Here is a 19,131-nt window from a genome sequence, read left to right as displayed (position 1 = left end):
TGGGTCGGGAAGAACCCCTGGAGAAGGACATGACAACCCATTCGAGTATTCCTGCCTGAAAAATCCCAGGGACAGAGGAGCCTGGTGGGCTACAGTTCATGGAGCGCAAAAGAGCCAGACACGACTGAGCAACTGAAATGACAATGAAAGTGTACAAAACTGATCACGTTCTAATCATTCCTGAATAAGAAAAAAGCTGGCAGAACTCACTAGGATGGAACCCACCAAATACAACTATGCTCTATCCCTTTATACAAACTGTCACAGATTAGCCTGTTGAAAGGTAATTACTGTTCTTTTCAGCCTGACAAGGACTTAAACATTCCAATCATTAGCTCTGTTTGATGTCATCTCTTCTTTTCCTTCCTGACTAGAATCAGCGTGCTATAGACTAAATGTGTGTTCCCTGAAATTCGGATGTTGAAACCTAATCCCCCATGGGATGGGATTTAGGAGGTCAGGCCTTTGGGAAAGGACTGGGTCATGGATGGGATTTGTGTCCTTATACAAGAGACCCCAGAGATCACTGCCCTTATAGCCACGTACAGACAGAGTGAAAAGATGACCCTAGGGAAGTGGGCCCTCACCAGACACTGAACCTTCCAGAGCCTTGACCTTAGACTCCCTAGCCTGAAGAAATATGAGGAATAAATTTCTGTCGTTTAAGCCATGCAGTCTGTGGTATGCTTGTTACAGGAGCCAGATGGACTAAGATAAGGTGTCTGTAAGTCAAGATGTTTGGAAAATGCTAACAGACAACAGAAATATGAAAAGAACAAAGATAAGAGGTCGTAAATCATTTTGTACTGAAAGATGATTCTCTCTACAATGGTTATTCATGGTGTAAAAAACAGATGCTACTGTGCAAATTTATTTACTACTTGTGTTTGTTCTAAGCAATGTTGCTAATACATTTTTACTTTATACATCGTTCTAAAGGCTTTTTGTGATTTCAGCATAAATCAATATGTGTGTCTGTACTTTCTCTTCTAAGCAGAATCTCTAAATTTATCAAGGAAGCAAACTGCAAAACTGCACACAAGTGATAACAAATGTGACTAGACACAGCTAATCTGTTAGAAACTACACGCAGTCAGAATTTACTAAGGCAGGGTTTGTGCAGCGTTTTTATCATTCAGGAACCAGTGATGGGCAGACAGTTAATGCTAGCAACAATACTTTCACAGCTTCATCTTCTGGGCAACATGGTTCTCTCCGCTCACTCTAATTTATAAAGCTAACTGTATTCCCAACAGAGTCTCGTTTTTTCCCTTTGACACAAGATCACACTGACAACGGTCTCAACAAGAGGGCATGCTCTAGGCAGTGTGCTCCTTAGCAGTCTGAAACACACAACTTCAAAGTGCAGCCACGAAATTAAAAGACTCTTACTCCTTGGAAGAAAAGCTATGACAAACCTAGAAAGTGTATTAAAAAGCACAGATAACACTTTGCTGACAAACGTCCATACAGTCAAAGCTATGGTTTTTCCAGTGGTCATGTATGGATGTGAGAGTTGGACCATAAAGAAGGCTGAGCGCTGAAGAATTAATGCTTTCAAACTGTGATGCTGGAGAAGAGTCTTGAGAGTCCATTAGACTGCAAGGAGATCAAACCAGTCCATCCTAAAGGAAATCAACCCTGAATATTCTTTGGAAGGACTGATGCTGAAGCTGAAGCTCTAATACTTTTGCCACCTGATGAGAAGAACTGACTCATTGGAAAAGACCCTGATGCTGGGAAAGACTGAGGGTAGGAGGAGAAGGGATGAAAGAGGATGAGATGCTTGGATGGCATCACCAGCTCGATGGCCATGAGTTTGAGCAAATTCTGGGAGATGGTGATGGACAGGGAAGCCTGGTGTGCTGCAGTCCATGAGGGCACAAACAGTCGGACATGACTTTGTGACTGAACAACAGCATTATCAAAGATAAATCTAAGATTTGGATATTGTCATTTCGCAAGAAATGGATCTGGACAACTCTAATTTTTATCAAAGGACTTTGCATGCATTTACTGTGTATCAGCAGTGATTATGCTCTCTGATCATACTGAGAGCTCTGAACGTAGGACCCAAGAGTTGTGCACATCTAGGACCTTCACATACAACAGTTACGTGTTCCTCTTGTGGCTCAGCTGGTAAAGTATCTGTCTGCAGTGCAGGAGATGCCAGGTTCGATCCCTGGGTCAGAAGATCCCCTGGAGAAGAGAATGGCTACTCACTTCAGTATTCTTGCCTGGAGAATCCATGGACAGAGAAACCTGGGGGCATACAGTCCATGGGGTTGCAAAGAGTTGAATACAACTGAGCGACTAACACTTTCACTTTCAGTCAATGTATTATATATTTATCCATCCATTTAACAAGTGTTTATTTGATAGAAGCCTATTTTTGTGCTAGATGCTATTCAAAACACTTAAGATACATCAGCGAACAAAGCAAAGAGCTCTGCCATATAGTCTAGCAGAGAAGATAGTGGTTGATAATAAACCCAAGTAAATAAGTAAATTATTGGTTTACTAATGAAAGTGAAAGAGGAGAGTGAAAAAGTTGGCTTAAAGCTCAACATTCAGAAAATGAAGATCATGGCATCTGGTTCCATCACTTCATGGGAAATAGATGGGGAAACAGGGGAAACAGTGTCAGACTTTATTTTTTGGGGCTCCAAAATCACTGCAGATGGTGATTGCAGCCATGAAATTAAAAGACACTTACTCCTTGGAAGCAAAGTTATGACCAACCTAGATAGCATATTCAAAAGCAGAGACATTACTTTTTCAACAAAGGTCCGTCTAGTCAAGGCTATGGTTTTTTCAGTGGTCACGTATGGATGTGAGAGTTGGACTGTGAAGAAAGCTGAGCACTGAAGAATTGATGCTTTTGAACTGTGGTGTTGGAGAAGACTCTTGAGAGTCCCTTGGATTGCAAGGAGATCCAACCAGTCCATCCTAAAGGAGACCAGTCCTGGGTGTTCTTTGGAAGGAATGATGCTAAAGCTGAAACTCCAGTACTTTGGCCACCTCATGCAATGAGTTGACTCATTGGAAAAGACTCTGATGCTGGGAGGGATTGAGGGCAGGAGGAGAAGGGGACGACAGAGGATGAGATGCCTGGATGGCATCACCGACTTGATGGACGTGAGTTTGAGTGAACTCCAGCAGATGGTGATGGACAGGTAGGCCTGGCGTGCTGTGATTCATGGGATCACAAAGAGTCGGACACGACTGACTGACTGAACTGAACTGAACTGAAATGGTGTTAAGTGTGATGGGAAAAAACAATTGCAGAACAGGGAGGGGGCTGGGGGCACAGGTGCAATTTTAAACCAGAAGAGCAGGGAAGGCCTTGCTGGGATGGTGGCAGTTGAGCAAGACCTGAAGGGAGGGAGGGAGTTTGCCAAAAAGGTGTCTGGGGAAGAGCATTCCAGACAGGACACAGACCAGGCAGTGTGAACGCTGGTGGGAAGAAGAGCAAAGGGCCCGCGGGGTCCATCTGTATCGCCTCCCTGACTCCAGCAGTCAGAAATCCTGCGGTGTAGGGAACTTGTTCACTTGGAACAAATGAACTTTGGAACCTGGGTGGCGAAAGTGGCCTCAGAAGACGAACGTGACCTTTACAATGAGATCGACTGGATTATTTAGGAAGACTAGGTGCTTGGTTAGCAGGAGATAATTAGTATTTTCATCTCATGATCATTATTTACCATAGTTTGGTGAGCTGTCTTGATTTTTGCTCCCCACTTTCTATTAATAAACATATCACTTAGGAATGAAATTGAAGATGCAAAATCCCCCAAACACTTAATTTATGTGTTACTGTTGATGTGATCATGAACAGGGCACCGCTGTATCCACATCTCAGGTATCAGCTGGTTTCTCATCGACTTCAGCGTATCTTCCTTAGTATTTCCTTTGAGAGCGCAACCAGGGTCATACAGTGGCTTTTGCAGCTCAAATCGCTTTACTTTTGTTTATGGTCTGAGAACTAACACTGGTTTTATTAACATGAATGTCCCTGTTGTTAACAGTATTCATAAGCACAGTTACATAATGTATTAATAAATAGAGCTAGTTCTTTTGAGCAGCTCTGCTTAATGCATTGAATGAAACATCAGAAACACTGGCTTGAGTATCACTTAGCTGTAGAGCACTGATGGGCTTCTCCACACGAGGCGGCTTTGTAAACCTGAACAGTTCAAGCGCATCTGATGTTTATCAATGGTCTTTATGTAACTGTCCCGATAGGGGTATATGTGTATGTGAATTTAATTGTGGTTGTGTCTAAACTCAGCTGATCACTAAGATTCCCAGGCCCAAATCCGGGGTTACTGAATCTGAATTTCTGGGATTGGGCCTAAGTGCCTATTTAAAACTGTGTCTAAATTCTGAAGAATGATTGTGAGGTTCGGCAAGGTTTAGGAATCACTGACCTGTTGTTATTTGTGACCCTAGACAGCACTGGGTGTGTACAGCTCATGGTTTTATACTGCGGCAAGCCCAGGCTCAGTTCCTTTTCCCCTCGTTGATTCACCAATGATAACCTGGGGACAGATGCCACCACACTCAGTTCCTTTGACTTCCTTTTGAGGCTGCTCTATTGTAGCATGTTAAAAGAGGCTAGGCCCTCACACGAATTTCAACACTGTGCTATTTCCTTACTCACTTTTCTGTAAGCAGGCTGAAATACAATTCTCTTTGAACTCAGAAATGAGAATTGGACAGAGTTTTACTTTCCCTTGTTCAACCTTCTACCCATTGTTAAAAATCTCACCTACCAAGAGAGTCTCAAGGTAAAATGTCAGAACACCTGATGCTTTAATCATTTCCATGACAACCTCACCAAATGGGTTGTATCTGAACATCTTTAGTGATGCGGAACTCACATCTCAGGCAACCCATTTTGTCCCGTCAGCTCTGTTAAAATGTGAGTGTTAAAAAGTTGGTGCTAAAAAGTTTATCCCTATCTAATGAGCTGTGACCTATAACACCTTGTCCTTCCTGTGACTGTTGAGAACACAGAAATCTTTTCTCACAGGTTTTCTTCCCCATCTCCCTGCTCAAATTAAGTAACGCAAGATAATTTTTTAAAGTCCATGGCAATATTTAAATAAGTAAAGACGAAAATGAAAAAACATCCTTCATCTCACCTCCATGAGAATGACTGCTATAACTATTTTGGTGTGTATCGTTTCATGCTATTTTCTTATACATACCTATACAAATGTAGATTTTTCGGAAAGGCGAGCATACCCGTTATATTTAGTCGCTCTATTTTCACTTATTATCTTGGACTTTGTATACCCATAAGTGGTATGCATCATATTAATGGTTAAGGAGTATTCCATTTTATAGTCTATGTGATAATAAACGTACCATAACTTAATTATGCCCTCCCCATTTGTGTGTGAAGTGTTCCCCTCCCTGTGTTCTCATTAACCAACAGCAAACCGATGAACCACACCTACACAGGGAGCTTCCTTCTCAAAAGTGTGCACAGTGTGTGTTGTATGCGTGTGTGTATGGCAGACCCTTTGAACCAGGAAAAACACCACCACCACATTTCTAGATTAGTTCAGACTACTGTGCTCACACACATGCAATCTTGACTGACATCCAGGAATTTATACTACAGCCAGTAGAGCTGAGGTCAAGGGTGCCTGTTTCCCCACCCTTGGGATGGGTATTTTTAATCTTTCAGGGAAGTATTATGGCAGTTCTAGACAAAGAGAGTGGTTTTATGGCTGGGAGTTGAAGGCCCCAACCACAGCCTGCTAGCATAAAAACATCAATACTTCTTATAAAGGTGGAAAACGTAAGCTAAGTAAGGCTTCCTTCTTCCTCTAAACTGACTTGTTTTGAGGTGACTAAACATTTCATCTTAAAAGGGAATTTCTGGTAATTTAGCTTGAATAATAAAAGGAAACCAAAATTCCTGGCGGTAACGGTCTCCTGGTTTCAGACTGCATGCATACTGAAGAAGAACAGAAAGAAATCTGTAAATGTAATCTAAAAATTAAGTAAGGGCTGAAATGACACCAGAAAGATATACAAGGCACTCAGGGCTACTCCATGACGATACAAATGAAAATAATCTGTTTTTACAGAAATTAAGAGCTGACACTGTATCTGAAGAACAGTGTGATGGTGAGGGACCAATTGGTCATGACAATGTAACTCAGGCACTTTGAATGTTGTGTTGAAAAGCCATTTGGGAGAGAAGATACTTGGCAAAAGGCATCTGATAAAGGGCTGTTATCCAGCATATACAATGGAGTCTTAAAACTCAACAAGCAACAGACAACCCGATTGAACAATGGGCCAAGGACCTTTAAGATACACCTCAACAAGGAAGGTATACAGATGGGCAAACAGGCATGTAAAGAGATGCTGCACATCGTGTTTTGTCAGAGAAATTAAAATAGAGACACCAGCACACACCTCCTGGAATGGCCACAATCGAGAGCACTGACAACACCAAATGCCAGGAGGACGTGGAGCAGCAGGACTTTCAGTCATTCCTGGTGGGACTGCTAAATGGTGCAGCCACCTGCAAGGCAGTTGAGTGATTTCTTAGAAAACAACATCTACCCTTACCATACAAACCAGCAATCCCTGGTATTTAGCTCCCCAAACCAAACATTTACAAATATATAAAGCCTGCACGTAGATGTATATAGCAGCTTTATTCGTAACTGCCCAAACTTGGACGCAACCAACATATCCTTCAGCAGGTGAATGGATAAATAAACTGTGGTATATCCAGACAATGAAGTATCATTAGTGTTAATAAGAAATAACCTAATGAGTCATGAAAAAAAATAGGAAATTTAAATGCACCTTATTAAGTGAAAGAAACCAATCTGCAATGGTGACATACTGCGTGGTTTCAATTGCATGACATTTTGGAAAATGCAGAATTCTGGAGACAAGTTAAAAGATCCGTGGTTGCCAGGGGTTGATGGGGTGGGGAGGAAGGGCAGAATGGATGGAATACAGAGGATTTTTAAGAGTGAAAATACTCTTCATGATACCATCATGATGGATACATGCTATTAAACATTTGCCCAAATTCACACAATGTACAGGGCTTCTCTGATGGTTCAGCAGGTAACGAATCCGCCTGCAATTCAGGAGACACAGGACATGCAGGTTCAATCCCTGGGTCGGGAAGATCCCCTGGAAGGACAAAAATGGCAACCCACTCTAGTATTCTTGCCTAGAGAATCCCATGGACAGAGAAGCCTGGCAGGCTACAGTCCACCAAGTGGCAAAGACTTGGACACGACTGAGCAACTGACATGCACACACACCGTACAACACCAGGAGTGTACTAAGGTAAATCACCAGGCGATTACGGCAAGTCAGTGTAGATCCATCAGTTTAACCAAGGTCAGAGCTCAGCTGGTAAAGAATCTGCCTGCAATGCAGGAGACCCCGGTTCGATTCCTGGGTTGGGAAGATGTGCTGGAGAAGGGATAGGCTACCCACTCCAGGATTCTTGGGCTTCCCTTGTGGCTCTGCTGGTAAAGAATCTGCCTTCAATGTGGGAGACCTGGGTTTGATCCTTGGGTTGGGAAGATCCCATGGAGAAGGGAAAGGCTACCTACTCCAGTATTCTGGCCTGGAGAATTCCATGGACTGTATAGTGCAGAGGATTTGCAAAGAGTCGGACAATACTGAGCACCTTTCACCTTCCCTTCCCTTTCCCCAGTCTGGTGGGGGATGGTGTTAATGGGAGAGGTTGTACATGTGTGGGGTCAAGGGCTATACAGGAAATCTCTGCATCATCTCAATTGTGCTGTGAACCTTAAACTACACTAAAGAAATAGAGTCTTTAAAAAAGAAAGCTACTGGAGGACTAGGGTAGCCAAGGGGGCTTAAGTTCACTAAAGTCTTTATGTCCCACTGATCTCAAGTGAAAACTCATGAGAAAATACAAAAAGTAACTACCAAACAACTCTGAAATATAAAGAGAAAAACAGGCAGATTGGTGCGGGCGGCCAATTCCTGGAGAGAAGACCCATGAGGTTGAGTTTCTTGGTTTTTTCTCTTTGCTCCGAGAGTGGGCAGTCAGTGGTATGCACACAGCCAGAACTCTGGGAGAAATTCATTCTACCCAGAAGGTCAAGTGAAGGGATGCCTGTGAGCTGGAAGGTGTGCGTGGGTGGGAAAGCCTCCCTTTTTTCTCTGCTTGTCCTTTCCCAGCTCACCTACAACGGGCCCCCTAGCAGAGCTGGGGTGGTGGGCAATGCCCATAGCTAGGACTTCATTAGAAATTTCTGGTTAGAGGAATGGAAAACAAGGCTTCCTAAGGTCCAAGGAGGATGAGACAAAGCTCTAGTTTTTTCCCTTCTCTCTTCTCTGCCTGCTTTGCTAGGAAGATAACCCAAACTGGGAGAACTAGTTGTAGTGTAGCAGTGCAGAAGGATACCAACCATTTACCTAATTAATATTTATAGAATACTCTACTTCATAAAAGTAGAATACATATTCTTGTCAAGTGCACCTGGAATATTTACTTAAGACCATATTTTTGGCTATAAAAACTGTAACAAATGTAAAAGAGCTGAAATGATACAAAACATGTTCTCAGACCATAATTGAATTAAACTAGAAATCAGTAACGAAAGATACCTAGAAAAATCTCCAGATACTGAGAAACTCAAGCATATACTTCTAAATAATCCATGGGCCAAAGAGGACATCATTAAAAAATTAGAAAAAATTTAAGTGAATGAAAATAAAACATAACAAAATCTGTGGGATGCAGTTAAAGCACTGCAGAGAGGGAAATTATAGCACTACATGTTTATATGTCTCAAATCAGTGATCTGTGCTACCACCTTAAGAAACTAAGAGAAAAAGCACAAAATAAATCCAAATTAAGCAGAAGGAAGAAATACTAAAGGAAAAAAATAAAAGATATGAGAGTTGGGCCATAAAGAAGGCTGAGTGCTGAAGAACTGATGCTCTTTAATTGTGGTGCTGGAGAAGATTCTTAAGAGTCCCTTTGACAGCAAGGAGATCAAACCAGTCAATCCTAAAGGAAATTAATTCTGAATATTCACCAGAAGGACTGATGCTGAAGCTGAAGCTCTAATACTTTGGCCACCTAATGTGAAGAGCCAACTCGTCAGAAAAGACCCTGATGCTGGGAAAGATTGAGGGCAGGAGGAGAAGCAGGCAACAGAGGATGAGATGGTTGGATGGCATCACCAATTGAATGGACATGAATTTGAGCAAACTCTGGGAGATCGTAAAAGACAGGGAAGCCTGGCGTGCTGCAGTCCATGAGGTTGCAAAGAGCTTGACACAACTTAAGTGACTTGACAACAACAACAAAAATAAAAGAAATAGAAAACAGAAAAACAGTACAGAAAAAAATCAGTAACACTAAAAATGTAGTTCTCTGAAAACAAGCAATAAAATTGGTAAACTTTTATCCAGACTGATAAGAAAAAAAAGATGACACAAATTAACAATACCAGAAAGAGGAAACTTACTACACACACTACTGACATGGAACAGAATATGCTCCTGAAAGAGAAACTTGGATGAAATGCACCAATACCTTGGAACATATGTGATGTCACGTATGCCCCTCTCTTCAGAGGATGATAGCACTGATGATATAATCTCTAAACCTCTCCGTTTCACTTCTTCAGGTATCTAAACTCTAGTTCTTCATTATCTAATTCAACTTTATCTCCTACAGCTTGATAAAGAGAATCTTCCATTCTGAATTCTGTCCACCTGTTCATGATAGTTCTCTAATGAGAATGGTCCCTACCAATCAAATTCTAAGATCCATTCAAAGCTTAGGTCAGATTTCATCTTTTAAAATCCTCCCTTACTTTTATAAATAGCTCATTAGTCTGAACTCTTATATTTACATTTTATGTCATTAAGAATTTGGGCTTCTTGGGTTTTCATTAATTTATTTCTTTGAGTATCTACTAGGCATTGTGTGAGGGACTGTGGATATAAGACATATGAAATCCTTAAGAGTTTGTGCTCAAGTTCAAGGAAACACAATAAACAAACAACCAATATCACTAAAGACTGTGATACCTGTTTCAGAGAAAATCAATATTGATTAATATACAGTAACTTGGGTGGGCCAATATTACATGAGGGCATCAAAGAAGGCATCTTTAGGGAGATGAATTCTAAGCCGAAACCTGAAGATTGAGAGTTGAGTCAGCCACAGGAAAAAACAAAAACAAAAACCAGGAATCAAACATTTTAACCAGAAGAAAATATAAAGGAAAGGCAGTAGAAAGCTGCCAGCTTTATTCAGGGAACAAAAGGGAGACTGGCACAGTTACAGCATAAAGAGCAAGGGGAAGAAAAGCAGGAGGGATGACTGAAGAAGGACCCATGACCGCTCTTCTAAGAACAGGAGAAAGTGACTGAAGGTCTGTTAGCAGGGAAGTGAGGAGGTTTATGTGTCACGAGAGCAGTGTGGCTAATACACAGAAAATGTTCTTTAGGGGCACAGAAGTAGCAGGCAGACAGGAGATGACTGCTGTGTTCAAGGCATCAATGATGGCTTGAATTGGAATGATGGCCAATACCAGTGGAAAGAAATAAAAGTTAAAATATATTTTGGAGGCAGCATCAACAAAGACATGATAATGGACTGGTTGAAGAAGACAGCAGGTAATTGTTGGACGACAGAGAAATCAGTAAATGGTTCGTAGGTAAACTACTGCTTTTACAAGTATGACTTATCTCATGATTTATGACAAAGGTCCATCTACAGTTCTTTGGGGAAATGGTCTTTTAAATAAATAGCACTGGATCAACTGGATAGCCATACATGGGGGGACAAAAAGAAAAACCTTGACTCTCTGTGTCTCACACCCTTCATACAAATTAGAGATAAATCCCAGAATAAAAGTCAATACACCTCCTAGAATTAAATATGGAAGAGGAATCTTCATAACCTTGGAGTGCAGAAAGATGTATTAACTAGGACACAGAAAAGAACTAAACATAAAAATGAAAGATTAAGAACTTATGTTCTTTAAAAGAAACCACTAAGCAAGTGAAAAGGCAAGGCAAAGTGGGGGAAAGGTACCTGCAATACATGTATCTCCAAAATGTATAAAGAATTTCTACAACATTTAAGAAAAAGACAAAACAATTTTTAAGTGGACCAAACATGTAAGTTGTTTTAAAAAGAGGATATGCCACCAGTCATTAAGCAGATAGAAAAGTGTTTATCATTACATGCCAGAGAAATAAAAACTAAAATCAAAATGAGGTACCACTAAACTCTTACCAGATAAGCTAAAATTTTAAAAGGCTGATAATATCAAATGTCGGCTAGCAAGTGGAACAACTCTTACTGGGAGAAGAGTAAATTGGCACAACTGTTTTGGAGAATCATTTGTCACTGCAGTTGACCCTTCAACAATGTGGAGATAATCTGCACACAGCTCACAGCTGGCCCTCTGTATCCACGGTCACAACCAGGGCTTCAACACACCACGGACCGCGCGGCACTGCAGGGGTTACCACTGAGAAATGTCTGCATGTGAGTGGGCCTGCACAGTTTGCCCACGTTGTCCAAGGCTCAGCTGTATCTACTGTGCGTTCATGACCAGTAATTCTGCTCCGCGGCATTCACCAAGGGACAGTGTGCACACATATGCACCAAAAGATACGTACTAGAATGTTCACAGTAGTGTTAGTCACGATAGCCCTGATCTCAAGACTGCCCAAACGCCCATCAACAGAATAAACAATGAAATCGTGGGATATCCACACAAGGGACTACTGTACCTCAATGAAGTATTCGCTACTGCTACAAGAGACATGAATGAGTCTCATAATGAGGATGCTGAATGATGAGACCCTGGGTTGATCCCTGGGTCAGGAAGATCTCCTGGAGAAGGAAACGGCAATCCACTCCAGTATTCTTGCCTTGAGGATCCCACAGACAGAGAAGCCTACAGTCCATGTGGTCGCAATGAATCAGACACAACTGAGCGACTAACACTTTCACTTTCAGAAGCCTAAAAACAAACAAAACTAATCTGTGTTGGTCTTCGAGCATGGAAGTAACAGGCATGAAACTTGACGGAAACTGCTGGGTTGTCTGAAAGGTTTGTCCTGCATCTTTATGCAGGATTTGGCTACCTGGAGTATACATTTAGCTGTCTGATCTTATTTGTGTGTTTTACCACATAAAAGTTATACCTCAATTAAAGAAAGACACTGAAACAAAAAAATCAACAAATAAGATAATTATCTAAATGATTTCCTCACTGAAATAGGAATAGAAAAATAACCTTTAAGACCAACTGAGTAAGCATGCATGTTGGTAATGGGTGTAAGTTGCACAAAGTCCATGATTAAGTTGATCAGTTGGTTTACTGCTCAGCTAAACATTGTTAATGTATTCTAAAATTCTGTCCACGTCCTATGCTATTTATTTTATATTCAAAGCTGGCTGAAGACTGAAAGCATAAGGAATACTATACTAAAGTAAGTGCTTTTAGAAATAAAAACGATGAAAACGCTGAACATTTTCTTCACTATTGGATCTATAAATTGCATCCATCTGACTGACTACAATTCTTCTCAGGCATAGCAAGATGTCACAGCAAGCCAGAGAACTCCAAATATCCACGTTAGAAACAGAATATAACTATGACTATGACTTTTTATCTATTAGATATAAAAATACTCCCCCCCAGAGATGTGTCATATGTGGGGAAGTGTTTGCAACTGGAAGCCTTAAACCTTGTTATTTAGAAACTACACGCGCATATATCTGAATAAACCATTATTATTATTATTTTTAAAGCACAATATCCAAGATATGCAGACTAAGGCAGAGGAAAGCAGCTACTGGTCCACATTATGCACTTTAATGTGCAACAAAATTTCAACCTGCATTTTAATGTATATTCAGTCATCAACTAATCTGTCAACAAAGTAAGCATCTTCTTACATAATTTAAACAGCAGGGACAATTCAAGCATGGACACATATTTGAAGAACACAGAACTCTCATCTAAGAAACAAAGGTCTTCAAACATAAAACTTGCATTTTATCTTTAGTGATAGCTGAAATCTAAAACCTCTGCATTAAAAAACAGGTCCAACTATTGTACTTGAAAAGACTAAATTGAGTCAATTACTCAGAAATACGCAAGTTATTTGAACTGTTATCTATATTTACATCAAATTATAGGATATTTCTTTTCAGCATCCCCTCATTTCAGCATTCCTGGCAAAAACATTGATGAATGGAAATTTGTATGTTTTTGGTACACAGTTAAAGTTCAAGTATTTTTTAAAAAGTTACCTCTGACTGAAGAACATTTAAAGATGCATCAAAGCTAGGTAGAGCTAAGATTTTTAAAGAAACTTTGAGATCTTAAAATATTTATTTCCAAATCACTAAATATAAACAGCACCAAATAAAACTAAAAAACAGAAACATGCTGCATCTCCAGAAAGTTCAGGTTATCTGACCAGCAGAATGAGCTTTTCTTCTCTCAGCAATGAACAGCTCAGGCAATGAGTGCCATCAATTATGCACGGCAGGTTGTAACTGGTTGGTTCAACTGGGCGTAAGTTTGACTGGTGATGTCTATTAAAAAGGATTTTTCATTTGAACTGGGAGAAGTTAACAGGTGACAGATGGCAGACGCAAAACAAAACAAATGCACAGTGAAGAAAGGAGCTGGAAACCCTCATTACTGGCAGCGATTATGGTGCCCAAGAGCAGCCAATGGAGAATGATGAGCTACGGGTATGTTGGCAGGATTCAACCCAACAGCAAAGTAAAAGAAGTTAGAAATGGTTATGAGAGAGGTCACTGTGGGAGCAAGGGAGAAAGGATGGTCAGCAAAAGTCATCAAGAGTCTCTAAAGTAATCAAGTTGGAGATGAGAGGCTGTAACAACAGGTCTGCAACAGTACTGATTACAGGGAACAGGCAGGGTGAGAATTATTGGATGTGAGAAAACTGGTCCCTTCATTTTCATTCCTGCTACAAAACTCCTTTAATTTCCAAAACAACTCACACCTGAGCTATGCAAGTCTCCTAACTGGTCCTACCTCCAATTTCTTGCCTCACTATTCTATCTTCTATGCCATTTCCACAACAGTTATCCTAAAACCCTGCACATGTTCCTCTCCCCATCCTTGCAAATCACTACCTTAGAAAAATAAATGGCGGCTCTACAACCACTGGGGCTTCCCCGGCGGTTCAGTGGTGAAGAACCTGCCTGCCAATGCAGGAGATGTGGGTTCAATCCCTGCATTGGGAAGATCCCTTGTAGAAGGAAATGGCACCCTACTCCAGTATGCTTGCCTGGGAAATCCCATGGACAGAGGAGCCTGGCGGGCTACAGTCCACAGGGTCGCAAAGAGCTGGATATGACTTAGCAACTAAAGAACAACAGTTAAACCACTAGATAAAGGCTAACACTTAAGGTCAACCACAGCTTTCAGTTCCGTTCAGTTCAGTCGCTCAGTCGTGTCCGACTCTTTGCAACCCCATGAATCGCAGCACACCAGGCCTCCCTGTCCATCACCAACTCCCGGAGTTCATTCAGACTCACGTCTATCGAGTCAGTGATGCCATCCAGCCATCTCATCCTCTGTCTTCCCCTTCTCCTCCTGCCCCCAATCCCTCCCAGCATCAGAGTCTTTTCCAATGAGTCAACTTTTCACATGAGGTGGCCAAAGTACTGGAGTTTCAGCTTTAGCATCATTCCTTCCACAGAAATCCCAGGGCTGATCTCCTTCAGAATGGACTGGCTGGATCTCCTTGCAGTCCAAGGGATTCTCAAGAGTCTTCTCCAACACCACAGTTCAAAAGCATCAATTCTTCAACACTCAGCCTTCTTCACAGTCCAACTCTCATATCCATACGTGACCACTGGAAAAACCATAGCCTTGACTAGACAGACCTTTGTTGGAAAAGTAATATCTCTGCTTTTGAATATACTATCTAGGTTGGTCATAACTTTCCTTGTCACTGGCTAAAATCATGATGGAGTCCACAAAGGGAAGAGAACTGGATGTATATTTAGGGTACCTAGAAAAAGTCCCAGCTGTGCTCCCTAAGACATGTCACGTGACCTCTCTCAGCCTCAGGTCCCCCCCTCCTTTTATTTCTCCTTTTTTGGCTGTGCCATGCGGCATGTGGGATCTTAGTTCCCTGGCCAGGGATTGAACCCACACCCTATGCACTGGAAGCTCAGAGTCCAACCACTAGACTGCCAGGCAAGTTTCCCTCCCGTTCCTTACTTGTGAAACAAACATTAGGTATTACAGTATGGAAGAAGATGGTGATGACTTTCCTAACAATAGCTTAGCACCCATGGAAGGCTTAGTAGGTGCCAGACACTGTGCTAAGCAGTTTGCATGAATTACCCATTGAAGTATTACGGATACTGTAAAATACTACAGAATGCTAATTATTCTTTTCTAAGTTCTTTCCAACCATCTGTTAGTAAGTCAGTTTTAGAATTTTAATTGTGGTGATATAGCTGTAAAAAAGTACAAAAATTGTTACATAGTATCTTATTTCTTATCTCCAGCTTCCATTCCCCGGCAGGATGGTCTTCTACAATAAAGGCCATTAGCTCCTATTGGTACAACGTGAGAACAACAGGATAGATATTAATATCAAATTAGTCTGCTGCTACTATCAAATTGCCTCTAATATCAAAAGCTGGCAGTTTACCATCTTCTCCAAACAGAAGTATCTTTCCTTACTCTATTCACCTTCTTGCTTCGAACACTGCTGAGTCAAGTCACTAGATATGAAGCACAGCTCTGACGAGATGGGGGGTGTTCAGGGTGGTATGGCCGTAGGCTGAACCATGCTCTGAAGCCTTACAGAACAATGTGGTATAATCAAAAAGAAAATGGGACAGAACTGAAGAGAATGACAAGAACCAAGGTCTCGTTTCTGTCTTAAACTAGCTGTGCCACCTTTGAAGTTAGATCTGGGACCTCAGGAAAGTAAGGGCCAGGAATGTTTTTATGTAGCTGTTTCTCTAGTACTGGAATCAATTCTTGACACAGTCCTACAAAACAGAATGACTTAATGAAGTGATGATCTACAAATATGACCGCTTTCGCACGCGCCCCTAGTGAAAATGTCACAGAAACAATCCAAACATACCCATGGCTGCTGCTGCTGTTTCAGTCGCTCAGTCCTGTTCGACTCTTTGCGACCCCATGGCCTGTAGCCCACCAGGCTCCTCGTCCACGGGATTTTCCAGGCAAGAGTACTGGAGTGGGTTGCCACTTCCTTCTCCAAGGGATCTTCCTGACCAGGAATCGAACCTACTTCTCCTGCACTGACGCAGACTCTTCACCACTGAGCCACCAGGAAAGCCATATCCACGGTCCCCAGGCTGAGAGAGCATTTTCGATGTACTTCATCCAGCATGCTTTCTTTTTCTTTACCCTTTATCAAGGTTTACCATTAGATGCCAAAATGCTTAAAACTGATTTGCAGCATAAAGGCTCTCCAGATATTTGGAAGAAAAATGGTCAAAATCCATAATGTAACGAACTAAAGGAACATTTATTTATAATTCAACAAATACTTTCTTTGTACCAAGTGCTAGATATCAAAATTGAAGCAGACTACCACCAAATCAATACATGGAAGAAGCTTTTCTTCTTAAGACAGATTAGATGTATTTGCCAGCTACTTTTATAAACAACATACACTGTGGGCAGAGTACAGGAGGAGGGTCCAGTAAGACTATTATTATTACAAGCAGTTGCAAAACATATACATGTAGACTTAGATTTTTCTGCTGAAACTAAACTTTAATATGTTATAAACTAATAAAATTATATATGATCTTCAGTTCAGTTCCGTCAACTCAGTCATGTCTGACTCTTTGCGACCCCACAAATTGCAGTACTCCAGGCCTCCCTGTCCATCACCTACTCCCGGAGTTTACCCAAACCCACATCCATCGAGTCGGTGATGCCATCCAGCCATCTCATCCTCTGTCATCCCCTTCTCCTCCTACCCTCAATCTTTCCCAGCATCAGGGTCTTTTCCAATGAGTCAGCTCTTCACATCAGGTGGCCAAAGTATTGGAGTTTCAGCTTCAGCATCAGTCCTTCCAATGAACACCCAGGACTGATCTCCTTTAGGATGGACTGGTTGGATCTCCTTGCAGTCCAAGGGACCCTCAAAAGTCTTCTCTAACACCACAGTTCAAAAGCATCAATTCTTCAACACTCAGCCTTCTTTATAGTCCAACTCTCACCTCCACACATGACCACTGGAAAAACCATAGCTTTGACTAGATGGACCTTTGTTGGCAAAGTAATGTCTCTGCTTTTTAATATGCTGTCTAGGTTGGTCATAATTTTCCTTCCAAGGAGTAAGCGTCTTTTAATTTCATGGCTGCCATCACCAGCTGCAGTGATTGTGGAGCCCCCAAAAATAAAATCTGACACTGTTTCCCCATCTATCTGCCATGAAGTGATGGGACTGGATGCCATGATCTTAGTTTTCTGAATGTTGAGCTTTAAGCCAACTTTTTCACTCTCCTCTTTCACTTTCATCAAGAGGCTCTTTAGTTCTTCTTCACTTTCTGCCATAAGGGTGGTGTCATCTGCATATCTGAGGTTATTGATATGTCTCCAGGCAATCTTGATTCCAGCTTGTAAGTGTGGTTAGTCATGTGTGGGTAAGAACAGTAAAATGACACAGGGCAGATAAAATGTGAAGGCAAATGGTGAGCGCCTGCATCAGTCTACCACCTTTTAATAGCTAAAATACACTCATCCATTCACTTACCACTCATCCTCAATATTCTTTAAAGATCTTCACAGAGAGAAATCCAAAGGATCAATAGTACTTTTATCAAAATAATTTATAAAATATCAACATGTTCATCTAAAAATGTTTTACCATTTCAGATAACTATTGCTGTATAAAAACTACCCCAAAACTAATGGATTAACATAACCATTTTACTGTATTTTGTGGTGGTATGACTCAGGAATTTGGGCAGAGTTCAGTTGGGTGATTCTTCTGCTCCATGTGGTACTGACTGGGCTCATTCAGTGGTCCTCAGCTAGGGCTGGGCTGGGCGGACAGTCAACGCTGGCTGCACCCTAGGCCTGGCCCGTCGGTGGGCACAGTTGGATGGGCAGCTCCCTCCCTCTCTCCACATGGTCTCAGGGCCTTTTCAGGGCAGCTGGACTTCTCACATGGCAGCTCAGGGCTCCAAAAGACCATGGTGGAAGGTGCACAGTCCTTGTAGAGACTAGGCCCCAAACTCGCTTAGCATCACTTCCACCATCTTTCTTGGTCAAAGTAGTTACGGGCCAGCCCAGAGTCAAGGAAGGGGAAACAGATCCCACCTCTTTCTGGGAATCATGTCCAACAATCCACAGCCATCTTCAGTCTAGTATGTTTTGTAAAGAAGATGTCATTCTTTAAACTGAATTTCCAGTTCATGAGGATCTGCTGCCCCAAGTTAAGAAATATAATACAGAAGGATGGTGCCAAGTCAAAGAAAGAAACTGTTTATACAGACTGGGTATTTCAAAAATACATGTAAAAAACTGGGCTGCAGTTGTCATGATTCTAAAAACAGAGAACTTAAGGTAAGAGTCTAGAGGGACTATATAATTTACTGCCAAGAGACGCTTTTGAGATGGAAAGGGACACTGTAAACAAATGTGCCAAGGCAACAGGCATAAACCTGAACTGTCCCAGGTAAAGAGACACCGGGTCACCTTTGGAGAAAAGGGAACAGATGAAAGTGGTGGTACTCATTCAAAGGAAAATATTCATGGGATTGTTAGAAGCCAATCAGTATGGCGTACAAAAGCTTTCAGTTCAGTTCAGTTGCTTAGTTGTGTCCAACTCTTTGCAACCCCATGGACCACACCACGCCAGGCCTCCCTATCCATCACCAACTCCCGGAGTTTACTCAAACTCATGTCCATTGAGTCAGTGATGCCATCCAATCACCTCATCCTCTGTTGTCCCCTTCCCCTCCAAAAGCTTTAGGATTTGTGATTTCAACAGCATGTGCTGATGGGAGCAACAGAACCACTCGCCTTCCCCAAATAGTCCTTCCTCCATAAATGTCCAACCATTTCATTTAGTAAA

At 41.6% G+C, this 19,131-nt stretch overlaps 1 protein-coding gene across 1 annotated transcript in view; it reads right to left on the bottom strand.

The window, feature by feature from the left end:
- Window positions 1-19,131, bottom strand: part of RAP2A (RAP2A, member of RAS oncogene family) — a 43,736-nt gene that overhangs the window by 4,662 nt on the left and 19,943 nt on the right. The window lies entirely within an intron of this gene.

Source organism: Bos javanicus, chromosome 12, assembly GCF_032452875.1.
Source record: "Bos javanicus breed banteng chromosome 12, ARS-OSU_banteng_1.0, whole genome shotgun sequence".
Lineage (NCBI taxonomy): Eukaryota > Metazoa > Chordata > Mammalia > Artiodactyla > Bovidae > Bos > Bos javanicus.
Note: the sequence above shows the minus strand (reverse complement) of the source record. Positions and strands in the feature narration are given on the sequence as shown.